Source organism: Alosa sapidissima, chromosome 15 (assembly GCF_018492685.1).
Source record: "Alosa sapidissima isolate fAloSap1 chromosome 15, fAloSap1.pri, whole genome shotgun sequence".
Taxonomy (NCBI): domain Eukaryota; kingdom Metazoa; phylum Chordata; class Actinopteri; order Clupeiformes; family Clupeidae; genus Alosa; species Alosa sapidissima.
This window is the reverse complement of record NC_055971.1, coordinates 21941995-21959494: the sequence shown is the minus strand read 5'-3', so window position 1 is coordinate 21959494 and position 17500 is coordinate 21941995.

The following is a 17500-nucleotide window of genomic DNA, read 5'->3' as shown; positions in this document are numbered from 1 at the left end:
GTTGCTCAACTTCTCCCAAAGTTTAAAGCAAAAGAACAAAAGAAATAGATTTTTTTTCTCTTCTTTCCTCCTCTCTTTCTTGACATGGAGAAGTAAAACAGGGAGGTCAGTCTGGTCTTGTCTTTGATGGAGCAATCATGCTATCTTTTCCGTCATCTGCTCCATGAGCCTTTAGTGGTGTTTAATATCAACCATATTTTTTTGCTCGACTTCCCACATTATAATCATCTTCACTTAAGCTTTTAAAGATGATTCAGACCAGTGTAATCATGGGCCGCCTCTTTACTTCTCACCTTAGAGTCTGGAGAAAGGTGTGTAATCATCACTGTCTCCTCTGGCTGTTTTTTGTCTCTAGAATGGGTTTGTGTTGTTCTTTGGTGTCAGGTATGGAAAGTTAAGATTATAAGTGCTTCTTTTTGTATGACAAGAAGCTCTTCAGACACTCTGGGAAAACAGATCCCTCTTGTTCCAGCATGATTCACCCGCAGTCATTTTCTCTGTGCATCACAAACACTTTCCATTCTTCTTGGAGACAATGAAGAATTGGACTTGAAAGACCTGTTAACTGAAAGGAATCTTACAGAGAAATGGTGGCCATTCTAGGGGATTGTGTTGCTCCTCCCTGCTCAGAGAGAGCCAGCAGTGAGCCAGCAGTGAGCCAGCAGTGAGAGTCCAGCTCTCTTCGTAGGACTCCATTTGCATCCATTTCCATGGCAAGCAGCCCTGGCATCTCCCGGTCAATGTTTTATGTACAACAAGCAGCCTGTTCAATGACGAGGGAATATATGTGTGTGTGTGTGTGTGTGTGTGTGTACTGCCCCTGCTGCTGACACCTGCCCACACCCTCTCCCCTCAGACACAAGCCACAAGCTCAGGTCACAACCTCTCCAGTCCAAATTAGACAAGGGGAGAAAGGGAAGGAGCTCTGGCTGTAATATTCCCCTCTATTACCATACCTAAATTGGGAGTGTGTGAGACAGACTCTCTCTCTCTCTCTCTCTCTCTCTCTCTCTCTCTCTCTCTCTCTGTTTGTCTGCCTCTCTCTCTCTTTCTAGGAGTGTGGATATAATCTCTGGCCTGACTACTGTAGGCCTACTGACAATTTGTTTGTTTGATTCACATGCTTAATCCATTCACATCTGCCCTTTTCTAATACAGAACCTTTAACTTGTAGGTTCTCCTCTCCTCTCTCCCTCCTCCACTCTCTGCGGAGTTCTCCACTACGCATGGTCTTTGCCACTGGCACTGGAACAATGGTTACACATTTAAATGTAATGATTTTTATGGCACTCCGGGAGGTACATGAGCAATCTCCGTTTAAGAGGAACATCCCTGCTGCTCCCTCACTGCTCTGCTCCGAGGCTCTGTGATTGCAACGTTAAAGTCTGAGCCTTCCTTCCCTTTCTTATTAGAGTTAATCACACATACCTTTACTGCCCCTTTACTGTGAGTAGTTGGACCAGACCTCTGCCCCTTTGCCTCTTTGAATGTGTGTGTGTGTGTGTGTGTGTGTGTGTGTGTGTGTGTGTGTGTGTGTGTGTGTGTGTGTCTGTGTCTGTGTCTGTGTCTGTGTGTGTGTGTGTGTGTGTGTGTGTGTGTGTGTGTCTGTGTCTGTGTCTGTGTCTGTGTGTGTGTGTGTGTGTGTGTGTGTGTGTGTGTGTGTGTGTGTGTGTGTGTGTGTGTGTGTGTGTGTGTGCCGTGTGTCTGCCAGAGTGCGCATTTCCGTATGTTTGTACAGGCTATGCATGCTTTGCATCTGTAAGAAGTCCAGCTCTGTCCTTCCGTTTGTTGCGCTCCTCTTCGTCGGAGAGGAGAAGAGGCTCTTCAGAGTTTCTGGGGCTTTTGTCTCAGCAGGATGCGGACAGAGCTCTCTAATTTATCCAGAATCTCGACGAGAAATGAAGGGGCCAGCGCATTCTCCTTTAGAAACGCACTGAATTAATTACAGTCTTGGCGTGATTCGCTGCTACTGTAATAAGCTCCGCTATGCTAATGCGACGCCTGAGTGGAAAGTTAATGCTGTTAAGAGCCAAAGTCCTCTCCACTCTGTTTCTCTCTGGCATGAATATTCAGCTATGTGTGTGTGTGTGTGTGTATGTGTGTGTGTGTTTGCAGCTCAGCACGACTCGCCTGCATTGGTCCTGATAAACATGGTGTTGTAAATCTGCGAATGTCGCTGGTCTGTAATGTATCGGAAATAATTATGTCGAGGGAAAATGTCTGACAGTTCTATCCATTAGACTCTCTGGTTGGACAAGCGGCTAGCTAACTACAAAGGAGAGACAAAGTGTCTGCGTGTGTCGTTCATATACTTAGTCACACACACACTCTCTCTTTTTCTTTCTTTCTCTCTCTCTCTCACACACATACACACGCACACACACACACACACACACACACACACACACACACACACACACACACACACACACACACACACACTCACTCACTCTCTCTCACATAGACAGACACAAAGACACACAAATGCACATTTTCACCAATATTTTCCAGATACTTTTATGTGTTGAACACGCGATGAGATTGACTTTATTTCACCGCTGGCAAATCACAGTGTGCGTACACCATTCCTACCTTTCTAATTAAGCAAAGCCCATGATCAGTGTAATCTCTAGGATTTGGTTTCATTATAATGCATTAAACCTCATTAAACTCGTGTGAGATACCGGTTAATTAGTTAGAACACTCCATTTTTGTAATCTGCTTGGTTTGAATACATTTCACTGTAGCGTAAATCAGAAGGTCTGGTTAATTGCACCACCACACGTGTGCGTTAGACTTAATTGGCAGTGCCGAGTCGGTTTTAGTCACACCATATCCCCTGCTGAATTCAAGCTGAATCATGTGGTGGAATCCTGGTGGAGTGATGATCTAGCCTGTCGGAACGGTGATCATGTCTGTCAACCTCTGCTCAGCAACCTCTCCGGTTGTGTGACAACGGATTCCCCAGTCGGTTCTGCTGGTGTTCCAAGCATTCACTGGAACACGACTGGCTCTTAAGATGTATCCTATATCTGAGTTTTTACAAGAATGTTGATCTACTGTTCAGTTACTGATGAATTGCAGGGAATGATTTCTGTCTTTTAATAATGTGAAGTATTGTAGAACTAGCGTATACAGTAGTAACATTTTTTAATTGGTTGATGCGGCATGCGCTGCTTGGATCACCATCACCATCTTAATCTTCCTTAACGGTTTAACATTTCCTGTTTTGAGGGGAACAACAGAATTCGTCCGAGGTTAAAAAAAATCAATACTACTTAGCCACACATTTTATTTAGCACAAGTAAGCACCATGCGCTGGTACAAAGTCACCCAGAAAAGGCTTAAAGCTCAGTCAATATGTCTGCTGTGGAGTCATGGTGGCCTTAGTGATGTTTAAGCCACAGTCAATAGTTTAACACACGTGTGTGTGTGTGTGTGTGTGTGTGTGTGTGTGTGTGTGTGTGTGTGTGTGTGTGTGTGTGTGTGTTTGATGTGGTTGGTATTATGAATATCATGTTCGGTGGAAGTAAACAGAATAAGAAGCCAGACGGTGAGCTGTTCAATATGCCATAAAGCGAGATGGCTAATATGATTTGTTGAGCAAATTATGAATAATGAATAAATTTGGGAGAGTGTGAGTGAAAATAAGATAGCAGAGGACCAGGATGAAATGTGAAATTCAGTAAAACGAGAGAGATGGAGTGATGGGATAGAACCATTACCTGTGGTGAGGGAGCCAAATGGTGCCGCTACCTCTCTCCTTCTCTGCATGGGAAATTAGCACCTTGGACATCTAATTCATGTTGACGCTGTTCATGAGAGCCTCAAAAAGAAGTAGAATTTTATGTCAGTCAGCTTAAAGTTGGCATAGATATTCAGTTTGTATTGGACATAAGACGTTGAGAACATTGGCGCAGTGTCCACATAATAAACGCATGCCGTCCATGGCCAGCACATCACACGCTGTACCCACGGAGCTGTGCAGACGTTGGCAGACTCATCGCTGACAGAGGTGGCTGCGGCGGCGCCCTCCGCCAAGTGGAACGGAAACGCGCCGTTAAGCCGAATATTTCCGATGTCAGCTTCCATTGCACTCCGGGTTTTGAAACCTCATTCCGCTCGCGGGCTCTCCGGGGCATCTCTCCGTGAGCCAGACAGATCCCAACGGCCCGGCCTAAAATACTGGCCAAAAGTTATTATTTCCCCGGGAATTAATTTGCAAGAGTGGGCCTGCAGTCTGCAATGCTGTGTCATGATTAATACCCACTCCGACACTCGGCCTGGAAACTCTTATTTCATCCCCTATCCAGTACTCAGCAGTGAGTGCACATCAGTTACGCTGTTGTCTGTGGTGACTAATGAGCACGGGGCACACACACACACACACACACACACACACACACACACACACACACACACACACACATACACATACAATACACACACACACACACACACACACACACACACACACACACACACACACACACACACAAATACACGGAAACAGACGTATACCTTACTTCCCTGAATCCTGACAATTCAATGTCTCTCTTACTCACAGATACATACCAACACAGACACACAGAAACACACACACACTCACACACACACACCAGAGACGGACAGAGTACACAGCTTCATTACTTAAGTAAAAGTACAGATACCCTTTGCTAAATTTTACTCAAGTACAAGTAAAAGTACAACAGTCAGATGTCTACTTAAGTAAAAGTACTGAAGTACTTGTTTTTAAAAGTACTTGAGTATCAAGAGTACAAGAGTAGCCTACATTTTCTAAATATTTTTAGAAACTACTGCCACAGTGCTTACATTCATGTACAGAAACGTCCTACATGGAGTTATGAAAAATGTTAATGTTAATACCTTGGAGAATATAAAAGGAATTGAAAGTAAAATCAAGTCATTTTCATCTTTTTACCATGTTGCCAGGGATGGGCAGTATTTATAGTATATTATAAAATACGTATATCAAATACAAAATACTATTTTGTAATTGAAACACTTGAAGCAAAAACTATCATTAACTTGTTCAGAAAATTGAAATAGTCTGGCGAGGTGGGGCCACAGGTTGGCACATTCCAGGGCTGGACCTGCTGCGTCTTCATCCATGGTTTCGTCCATGGTTTCGTCTCTTATCTAAATCTGACCATGGAGTTGACTTTGGCGGAAAGCTGAAGGTGATTGCTGATAGACTGTCCCAATCAGTGGTGCCTGCACAGTGCAATCACGTTTGAGAGGGAAACAACAAATTGAGGGTTTCCGAGATTTTTCTTTTTTTAGAAGAAGAAGTAACGGGTACTCACGGTTATGGATAGAAATGTAGTGGAGTAAAGAGTATAATATTTGCCTCTCAAATGTACTTGAGTAAAGTCATGAGTACTCCCCAAAAATGATACTCGAGTAAAGTACAGATCCCTCAAAATTGTACTCAAGTACTGTACTCAAGTAAATGTACTCCGCTACTGTCTGTCAAAAGTTTATACATGCACACAAACACACACAAACACAAACACACTTGGCCAGGCTTGCAGTGACACTTGCCTGTCGGCGTTGTCCATCTAAAGTGCCATCGTAGCAGTCGTTTGTGCTGACTGTAATGATGTGACTAATTAGAGATGATTGCCTGTGAGTAGGTCACTTAGAGGAGAACAGAGAGCCACAGAGTGAAGGAGATGAGAATGAATAAGGAAAGTGATAGGAGAAGGTTGCCACGGAGCGAACACTGCCCCTTTGTCCTGAGACTAAGACAGCAAAAGGATCTCTTCAGTAAACCTGTGACCTTGACAAGAATGGGGATGAGATGAGGACGCTGGCGTGGAGATAATGGCAAATCTGTCCAGTGTGGGGTGACTGCGAAAACATTCACAGTACCGGGCGGCGCGTGGTGGGCCACTTCCTGAGCCCAGCAGGACTGCTTCCCACATGACAAATCCTCAACGTTTAGCCCTGGCTAACAACAATTGATGGTGCCCAGTCATAAGTCTGACTAATGAGGGCCGTGGGTTTATGGGATGTCGGCTCATCCATTTGAACCCTTACATACGGGCATATGGGTTAATGTCAGATGATACGGTTAAGTATGATGTATTTAAAAGGATTAGCGGGGTTATTAATGGCCAGAGGTTTTTTTTAATGCCGGGGCGAGCTCATCTCAATGATGGCCGCCCGGGACCGATGCCATTCTCCCTCAGCAGCGGCGGCAGCGGCGGGCGACAGGCGGGCAGCCAAGAGGCCGAGGCCAGGCGTCAGGTGCCTCTCTTTTGTCGCAGCGCACAATGGCGAGTGGCATTTTGACACGTGTCCTCCAACGTCGGCCATGACTAATTAACATTGCGTAATCGGCCGCGCTTACAAAGCAACTTTCATAATTAGAGGCGCGATGGCCGGGGGACGATAATGGAGATGATCTTGGCACGAGATAATGATTGCAGCAGCGGCGGTGGCGGCGGCAGCCGTGGCAGAGGCGGCTCCATTGTTTTGCGCGGCGGACTTCTGACATACGGGAGACACGAGGAAAAAAGAACATAAAGCGAACCCCCCCCTCCCCTGTTTTTTTTTTTTTTTTTTTGTTCTCGTGGGCCCCTGCTCTCGATCCAATCAAAGCGGACAAATTGCACTGCTCCTGTTCCGAATGATGGCGGCTCTCGGAGAGCGGAGCGGACATGACAGAATGGAGTGGTAATGCGACATTTTTGTTCCCCACCCTATCTCGCTTCCCCGGGCCCCGCCACCTGTGTCCTAAAAAGGGAAAGCCCCATGGCAGTGTTCGTGGCTTTCTCTGGAACGAAGTAGTAACTGGATATGTGTCTGATATTTCTCATGGGACTGACCTCCATTAGGTCCAGTGGACACCCCTTCACACATGACTCATGCTCGACTGTGGTCAATACGGTTAAAAAGAGCCAACCTGGTTTACGAAACAAGTTTCAGTGTTTGAGCAGGGAGTGACATGTCCTCGTTTGGGAAGTTTTTAAGCTGACGTCAGTCCTCCACTGATTCGTCTTGATTGCTGTGCAATTCTTTTCTCTCTCTCTGTCTCTCTCTCTCTGTTTCTTTCCATATCCCTTGTTCACTCACTCATCCTTTCTCACTCACTCTCTCTCTTCAGCAAGGCAAGCCTTTTAGCAAAATGAATTTTCAGAGGGCTGTCTTGATTGGCCAGGTACTTAGGTCAGCGTTGTGTGTTTTTCAAATTTCCACTCCTGGCATTCAGCTGGTGACAGGTCCACCAAACGCGCACTCACTCACCGACCCCCCTAATCCATCACCGATAACTATGGAGGCCAAGCACTTCCCTCTGCCCCCAACACAAAATAATCAGCTTTTAATTTTTCGGTGATGGCGTCGGCACGATGATTTATAATGGAGTCAGATCTCTTGGGGTGACCGCGCCCATCTCCGTCGTCACGCCGACGTGGGCCTACTCCCTCCCCCCCCCACCCCAACCCCATCACACTTTTAATTTGTTTTAATTTTGATTAATATCCACATCTCAGCTTTCGTTAACGAGAGGAGCTGGAGCTACGAGCTCGTTACACCTGAGACTTAAAAATGGCAGTTTAGCGCCAGCACCAACATCTCCCGTCCCGTGGGTTTGCTGTCAATTAGTATGGGAGCGAAATATTCTCTAATTACTCCTCTTTAGCATAATGTGTGCTATGCTGTGCAAGGGCAGGAGTGAAAATTAAAAGCCAGATGATTGTGTACAGAGCACATTATTCATATTTAACATATACACACAAACACAGACACACAGACACACACACACACACACACACACACACACACACACACACACACACACACACACACAGCGCAACACTGAGGACTGCTGCTGTTTACTTCAAGCACAGGGCCCTTGGAGCTCTGAGCACCCCTGCCATTTCCACAAAGGGACAGGGGCTTGGTTGAGAGGAGGTGGCAGGTGCCAGATCTGTCCCGGCGGGGTGTAATGACTCGGCGTTTAGGCCCCCGCAGGGCAGACCCAACCCCCAGGCCCCAGGCCCCAGGCCCCAGGCCCCCGCAGGGCAGACCCAACCCCCAACCCCCAGGCCCCAGGCCCCAGGCACAGGTGACTGCTGCTGGATGATTAGTGGGGAGATGGCAGACGCTCCACTTTAACAGGGAAGGACAGTTCAACCAGAGTGTATCCACTACCTCTCTCTTACACTAACACACTCACACAGAGACACAGACACACACACACACACACACACACACACACACACACACACACACACACACACACACACACACACACACACACACACACTCTATCCACTCTCCATCATTCTTCCTGAAGCACAGCAGGTTAATCCTTTTATTGTAATGAAATGAGGCGGGTGATGTACTCCTGTATATGCACGTGTTTCATACCCACACTGATTTCTTTCTTTCTTTCTTTCTTTCTTTCTTTCTTTCTTCCTTTCCTTCCTTTCTTTCTTGCTCTCTCTCTCTCTCTCTCTCTCTTTATCACTGAGGACATGCTATCTATTCAGCATGTTTGAAACACACAGGGGCACATCCATCACACACACAGAGGGCTCAGTCAGTATTGAGCTCCCTCCCTCTCTCTCTCTCTCTCTTTCTCTGAAGACCTCTCCTCTCTTTCTCTCTCTTTTTTCTCGGAGGATGTCTCCTGCTCACGCTCGTCTCAACTCCCCATGTCCACCTGTCTCTGCCCTCTGCTCTCCGATCCTCATTGCCCCTTTTGCCCCGCACTCAGCATTGTTTATTTAATGGCTATGCAGCGTGAGGGGCAAATTTACCACACCACTGAACTGGAGCTGATGATTCATCAAGCAGAGGGGGCCGTAGCACTGTACTGCACTGCCCTTCTCCTTAACGAATCTCTTTCTCTCTTCCTCCCTCTCTCTCTCTCTCTCTCTCTCTTTCATCTCTCTTTCACTCGATCTCTCCCACCCTCTCCCTCCTCTCTTCCTCCCTCTCTCTGTCTCTCTTTTTCTCTCTTTCATCTCTCTCTCTCTCCCTCTCCCACCCTCTCTCTCTCTCTCTCCCTCTCTCTCTTCCCCTCTCTCCCTCCAGAGTTGAACCTAAGCATCCTGACATGCTGATGCTTGGTATGCTGATAAGGGATTACACTAATGCTCTACTCATATACTGCAGGCCATGGAAATTGATTTGCACACACTCTACTGTATGCTCCACTGTCGGCCTGCGTGCCTTTAACTGCTGCACGTCCCCATGGTTTTCGTTATGATGGCTTTGACTGGGCACTCATTTGAGGAAGTAGAAGAGTGCTTAGAAGAAAAAACAGAAGATTAGAGAGAAGAAGAGGAGACAGAGAGATAGAGAGAGAGAGAGAGAGAGAGAGACAGAGGAAGAGATATGGCTTTCAGCGGTGTTTCATATGTAAAAGAAGTCATTTTCATTGTCCTCCAGCGATCATGCTGCCCTTCAAAGCCAGCCTTCGGTGGCTCTAATTGGGTCTCCTACCACACCGGAGAAATGGCCAAGCCTCTATAGGAAGAGAGGACAAAGGAGAAGAGATGATTTTCTTCTGCATTTGTATCATGAAAGCATCGAGCACTACTCTTTTCTCCCATCCCAAAGTTATTACTGCAGGTGATTCTAAACAGGAGCTTTTTGTAATCCCTTCTCAGAATCACAAATCAACCCCTCTCTCTATCTCCCTGCACTCTCTCTCTCACTCTCTCTCTCTCTCTCTCTCACCCTCTCTCTCTGCTTTCTCCTTTGTCTACCTTGCCTTTTCTCCTGGGTGGCTCCAGAGCCGGTGAGGTGGAGGATAAAGGCAGCGGATTAGGAAGGGGAATGGAGAGAGCTGGAGATAGGCTTGTTGTTGGAGGTAATATCAAGTTCACTGCTCTCTCCAAGGCTTTGGGCCGCTCCTTATCGCCTAGTTCCCAACTTTAACACTGCATTTAGAGCTTTAGGCCAAGGGCTTCATGATCTTAGTAAAAAGAAAAAAAGTCTGATCAGATTCTGTCATTATGCTACAGACATTATTATAGGCTATAACATGGGTGTTCATTCTTATGCCCAAATTTTTCTATAGTGTTCATGAGTTAAAGTCATAACGATAAATGACATATGCTGACATGATGTTGACTTAGCCTTTTAATTACGAGGCTGTGTCATTGATACATTTGAAAAAAATAGCCCTATAGACTATTTCATGAACCTGTATCAGAACGCATTGGGTTCCTCAAAATTCCACGACACGCCCTACTTTGCCTCACGGCACCTCAGTGTACCTCATGGCACACTGGTTGAGAACCAGCGCTTTAGACCAATGAGAGAGAGCCAGACAGGAAGACACAAATGGGACCAGATAAAAAAGCAAATCTTCCTTGTATGCCAATCAGTCAGACTAGTGTGGCAATATTACTTATGCAAAAAAGGGCTGCTTCCAGAAATGGCCGTCAAATAACAAATACGTCTGAGAAAGGTCACCACATTTGCATTGATCTCATTGAGGCTGTGGGGAATGTCTCCATTTCTTATTGTGCTCCCTTCAGTGGCTGCATTGATTGGCTTTATGTTTGCGCGGGTGAGCGTGTGGCGGCTGCGTTACAAATAAATCTTCCATTATCTCAATTCAGACCTTTCATTAATCAAAAGCAATGGAAGGATAATGGCTATGGTGGAAACAGGGAACGGGCCTCTCCTCCTCCCTCCTTGTCTGGCTGAGGGGGTGGGGTGGGTTGAGGAGAAGGCCATTTCTCTGTCTGTGTCGACAGCCACTGCCACAACCTCCACCAGCACCTGCACGACCTCTTATCCTACCCCTGTACACACACACCACACACCCACACACACACACATGCATGCACACATGCATGCATACACACACACAGCACCTCCCTGCTAATTGGGTATTTATCAGATTGCTGTTGAGAGAGGGGGGATGACTCTCTTATCGGTCCCAATTATCAGGGACAAAATTCAATCTCCTCCCTCCACTCCTCTCTCTCTCTCTCTCTCTCTCTCTCTCTCACCTGGGATGGGGACAGGGCTGTGACGCCGAGCGCCTCTCTCCTGATCACGGAGCAGTGAGAGAGCAGATATGCCCTCTCCTCCATCCCTCCATCACTCACCCCCCCCCCCCCCCTCTAACCCCCCTGCCCCCCCCCACTCCACTTCCACAGTCCCTTCAGTGAGGGCTGCATCTGTCATCATTGCATACAAATTGCACAATTGTGCTGTAGCACAATACATAATTCTATTGGGCCGCGCTGACAATGAGGAAATGAGAGCGAGTGATAACACAGAGAAGTGGCGCGGGAGGGAGGGAGGGAGCAGCCCAGGACTCAGATCAGATAGGCAGAGGATGCGACGGTGGTGGTGGTGGTGGTGGTGGTGGTGGTGGAGGTGGTGGAGGTGGTGGAGGTGGTGGTGCTTTTGGTGTAGAGGCCTCTGGGCCCGGAAACGCGTGAAGCGAGGGAAGTGTTTTGCTGTGTGCCGGCCGATAAGGCTGGAGGAGAAGAAGCACTTTAGAGGCAGTTTGCAAGCCACAGCTCCCTCGCTTGCACCCCAGTAAACATGTTTCAATCATGCAGCGAAAAAGAGGTGTGTGTGTGTGTGTGTGTGTGTGTGTGTGTGTGTGTGTGTGTGTGTGTGTCTGTGTGTGTGTGTGTGTCTGTGTGTCTGTGTCGGTGTGTGTGGTGTGCTGCAGTAGTCACTCCAAGATGCTGTTTTATAACACTTTCTTTCAGTCTCCTGAAGCTGTGACATATATTTTTTTGTGAATTTTGTTTAAAAAAGGAACACAGCTAAAATATCTGTCTAAAATATCACTCTTTCAAACATTGATCAAGATGAAAAATGCCTCGCTTGAAATAATACAGAATTCTATTCCATTTCTTTGGCATGTCCCCTCTGTTCCATTGATTTTGTAATAATGGCGATATACTGTTTCTCCATCAAGCTTTTCAGCAGCTGTGACATCTTGTTGGACAATGGACACAGATAGGTGGGGACAGGACAACACATAGCCCAGACTCTTTATAGCGCAAGCTGTAGATAAATCAATATTATTCTCAAATTCGTCTGTCGGCCTCAATTAGTGAATTAGTTGTTCTTGAGTGTATTTGGAAATCACTGCAATGGTAGAGTGATGTCATAGACGCCCTAGTGTCGAACATGACACAAACCCGTACAGACACACGTGCGCGCACACACACAGACACACACATAAAAACACACACACACACACACACACACACACACACACACACACACACACACACACACACACACACACACACACATACACACAAACACACACACACACACACACACACACTCAAAGTGGGAAAAGAAGGGAAGAGATGAGTCTCAATAAAAGTGTAACTATGCTATGCTATGCTGAAAGAGCCTGCATGGTTGGGAACAGGTTGTCTTTGCAGATGGCTGGCCGCTCCTACTGATGTCCTTGCTCACATCACAGACAGCCTCAGTCGGCCCACTCAGAGGGTGGCTTGGTTTGCTTAAGGCTGACCCCACTGCCATTCATCTCCGGTGGTCTGTTCCTACCAGTAGGAGTTATCCATTGTCCACCATCCATGGCCTATTCTTCCACACTGACCTTCCATCTGTCCCTGATGCATAATATCAGGGTTGTTATGATCCTCCTGTGCACTTTTCCTTTTTCTTTTCGACTAAAGCTTTGACTAACGCTCTCTAAGCCGGCGCAGACTCAAGTTTTATATGAGATGTTTACTTCTGCGGTGGCACCAGGCATAAAAAGCCACCGTTAAATTGTGAAGTGTTTATGATTTTATTATGCGCATGTTTAGTCCCCCTTTGGAAGTGTTATAGGTATTGCCATATCTAGGGTTGAGATATGGCTGCTAAATCTCCTGTGAATGATATTTTGTCATGCTGCAGATAATTCTATAATTGCCTAAATACAAAACACCATAACTCAGGGCTCATGAAAGTCTTTGGAAGTGAGGGAACTTTACAAAATAGGATAGGAAAACACATTTATGCTGCTTTGTCAGAGCATTAATTTGTTGAATTCAGCATGATTAATTGATCTCTCTCTTTTTCTCATCCTCTGTCTTTCTGACTTTCTCTCTTTCACATGCCTTTCTCTCTCTCTCTCTCTCCCCCTCTCTTCCTCTCTCCCTCCTTCTCTTAGACTGACTCCTGAAAGGACCAATCACGAGGGATGCCAGGACAGTAAGCATCATGCATCTCGTATGGTCAGGTGCCACGTCCTTCATAATAGTCACCTTACTTCAGCTCTCCCAATCGGAGCCCTTGGAACCGCCTCCTGTTCCAGGTAAGAGTGAATTTGGACTGTTATGCATTTCCTGTTTCAAGTGAACTCTGGCTGGAATGGCCACAAGACTGGCCTAATTTGATGATGTATCATGATTTCATGTCATGTAATGTAATGTACCTGAATATTCCCTATTGTGGAAGTTGCTGTTGCAAATGACCTCGTGATCCAGGTTTTTGTCTTGAGACCATTCAGCCAAGTCTTCAGAAAACTGTTCAAAGTTGATTTTCTGTCTGTCTGCATTGCTGACACTGGGTTCCCTTTACTTTAAAAGAAAGAAATTGATGAAAAAAAACAAACAAACAAAAGAACAAATAATCAGGCTGACGCTGCCACTCTGCACAATATACACGCAATGTTCAAGGGTCATGCATCAGTGCAAGAAGACATCGTCCCCAAAGAGTCTGCTGGATTTCCATTCCGTGCTGTCTGCCAGTTTGATTCTCCAGCCTGTAATTCACATCTCTGAGTTCACCTTCTACTTGCATCCTCTCCTCACTCACTCTCCTGGCCCCTATCTTGCACCAAATTCTAACCCTGTGACACTGTGATGGATCTTAAAATGACGCTCTCGCCCCAGCTTTCTCCGCCCTCTCCTGTACATCGCCATTCCTCTCGGCCTCCTCCGCGTCCTCCCCCTCTTCATCTCTCTCTCTCTCTGTCGCAATCACCCTCTCATTCGCCTCCTTTCCCCTCGCATTTCGCTCTATTTTCATTTACCTTGACTCTCCCTTTCTCCACCATCCAGGAAGCAATTTACTTGTCAGCTTGGGCTCCACTGCCTAGGCTACCTTGCCTCCACCTCCGCCTCCACCCCCGCCTCCATTCTCTCTCTCTCTCTCTCTCTCTCTCTCTCTCTCTGTCTCTCTCTCTCTCTCCCTTGTTGTATTGTTCTATGGTTGTTCCGTGCAGGTAGAGTCGGGTGCAATTTCGTCTCACAGACGGGCGCAGAAAGCAGTGCGGTCCCTTGTGCGGGCCCCTGATAGTAGCCGTAGCTCGGTGTAGCGGTGATAATGAATGAGGTTTGATCCTCTGCGTGGGTCTCAGGTCCAATTTACCGCACCATCCTCCTCTGTTGCCGTGCAACCCGGACCAGCCTTCTCGGCGATTTTGTGGGGTTCACAGCAAAACAACAGAAACTCAAACACACTCTCGAAGCAGGCAAAGACATACATATGCACCCACACACTCACACACACAAACAAACTGGCTGGGGGCGTGCTTGTTGCATAAATGAAAGTGTTTCTGTTTGTGGCGTCAAACCATGAACACCATGATGCCATGAAAGATGCCTTCATTCACCTTGATGGATGCCCGTCTTACAGTTCTTTGCTGCATTAACGTTTAAAATGGAGTTGGCGAGGACCAACACACAACAGAGGGTGTTCCCTGCAAATGTCAACGGTAGTCTTACAGATCATTTTTTCAAACTTTCATCCTAAGTGACACAGACCGTCTGTTACGGCGTTCTACCATAACTTCAAAATGGAGTGAACAGATGGCTGTCTTTTTATCCTTTTTTCAGTGCAAGACATTTTTTTAGTTTTTTTTGTAGTTTTTTACATTACACGTCAGATGATACAATCTGTCAGTATGGGTAGATAGTAAACTCTGAGTGTCAGAAGGGTGGGCTGCTCTGATTGCTGTTAGCAGATTTATGTAGGCTCTTATTTTTGCCACAGATAAATATCTTTTGTGCTTGTGCCATTAACATGCATTTGCTAGTCCGTAGCACAGTTGAGGCTTTTTGCACTCGTCACTATGAATTCTTCTGAAGCACTCACAGTGCTGTTTATTGGCTATTCTAGAGCTCAGTTGCTGACATTTGAAAGTTATTCATTGGAGCGAGTGGCGGTTCTATTGTGGGAAATGGACATGATTATTGGATGGAGATTGAGGTTACACATAGGCTAACCTATCATGAAGCCTCCATCTCTCTCAATTTTGAACAGAGCAGCCACCCACTTTTCACTATTTCACCAGTTTACTAGAATATATTAGTGCCGAGTGGTATTGAACTGATTTAGTCGTAGGAATGACTTTAACACACATAGTCTTTCTCACAAATAGTACAGGAGGGAAAGAGGTGAATTTACTGTGTAAATGGTAGTTAATGTGTGGATTTCACAGTACAGGTAAATGAATCTAAATTTGTGTTTATTTTGTGTAAACTAATTATCTCTTTATATATGTGTGTGAATATGTGATTTATTGATTTTTGCCTGAATAATCTAATCTCTTAATTGTGTCTGCGTCTACTGTGCTTTCTGCTCGCTAGGTACAATACATGCCTGGATTTATTTGAAATAGCTGCAAATATAAGGTCTCCTAAATCAAATGAAACTGACTGTCAGTTGTTAATAACACATCAAGGATGTGTGGGTAATAAATCAAAATGATATCCAGATTTTAGACAATATATAGTCTGAAACAGTAAATCTACAAACCTGGAAGGATATTAAAGTCAAATACACTGTACCTTGCAGCTTTTGTTGCAGATATTTATTTCATGGCACAGCCCCAAACTAATTCAGTACAGCATGATAGTTCCAAAAATAACAAGTTCACCATCCATCAGATTTGACCATCCTCATCACATCCCATCCCATCGCATGGTCTTTGCGCGAGTGCTTTTAAAATTCAATTCTACGTGGCAGTTCTCACTTGGCATCATCCATTTCTCCCCGTCGACGACGCTGGGCCATGCTGACACAGTGGATCTCTGTACTCGCCCTCATGAATAGCTAACACTTCACCACCGCTCCGCTGTTCTCTTGTTCCACAGACCTCGCTATTCTCGCGGTGTCCCACCTTGGCTGATTTAAATATGCACTTAATACACCACTATGAGAATATTGAATTACAGTGAGGCCCTGCTGACCTTTGGAAAATTACTGAGCCAATTGTGCAAGACGGTGGCAGTAGCAGTGTGGTGGTGGTGGTGGTGGGTTTTATCGCTAGGCATATGGAACCTGAAGGAGAATGGATCCCACACGTGGTGTGAGAACATGCTGATGTGCACCTTATTAACACCATGTGCCACACACGCACACACACACACACACACACACACACACACACACACACACACACACACACACACACACACACACACACACAGACACATACACATACACATACACATACACATACACACACCATACACACACACACACACACACACACACACACACACACACACATTCAGTCATTTAAGACATTCAGCCTTTCATGTATTCAGTCATTGCCCCCTTTAGGTTTTATTGCAGCTTAGAGCAGCTTGACCTCTCCACTGTGTGAGTAGCTTTTATTTACCATCCTAATCCAGCATACCTGGCTCCGTGTCAAAATGTTGCTGATGGGATATCTGTGTTCCCATGTTATTGTTTTATATGGACACAGAAAAGGCCAGCTTAACTGAGGGACATGATGTGTCTCAGGCAGCCATTGGTCTCAGTCATGTTCGCGCCACCTCAAAATTTGCGGAAGGCGACAGGACAGGACAGGACAAATATCCCTGTCTGCTCCACCCTCATCCATGGCGCCATGTCTGTTTGGCAGGCCCCATCCATCCAAGCAATGGAGCATCTAACTGGTAATCCAACCTTCTATGGCACAGATGGAAACGGGGGAGCCATTTTTATTTTCAGAAATGGGATGAGATGGCCCTGGAGAGTGGAAAGAAATCACATCAGACAAACACATCAAACACAAATGCTTCTTTTTCTCATCTCTGTCCAACTCTCGACAAGACCGATGCTTGATTGCTCCACACAGCACTCTTACAAATTGCCTTGTAATTGTGTTTGGTTGAAAAATGCTCATTTCGCCACCACATTTTTCTGTTTTATACCCTTGCGAAAGGCAAGCCCATTATCAAAGTAGAGAGGAAGCAGCCCTTTGGTTGCAGGGAAATGTATTAGAAATAAAATGCTCTCTTGAGATAATTTAGACATGAATGTCAAGAGCAATTCCACTTTTGCTGATAGAATTTAAAATGCATTTACCCAGTTTACGGGTATAAAGGCTATAGTTGACAATTGTGACTGTTGGGTGGAAGTGGAGCTTTTCGAATGTTGCCTAACACTCTCTCTCCAGTGATGGTAGACTCTAATCCATCTTAAACAAGGCGTGATAACAATTACTTTGTTAATTTGATATGTCTGAGGAGGTGCTTAAGATATTCAGGTGCTCAAGCTTCTGATT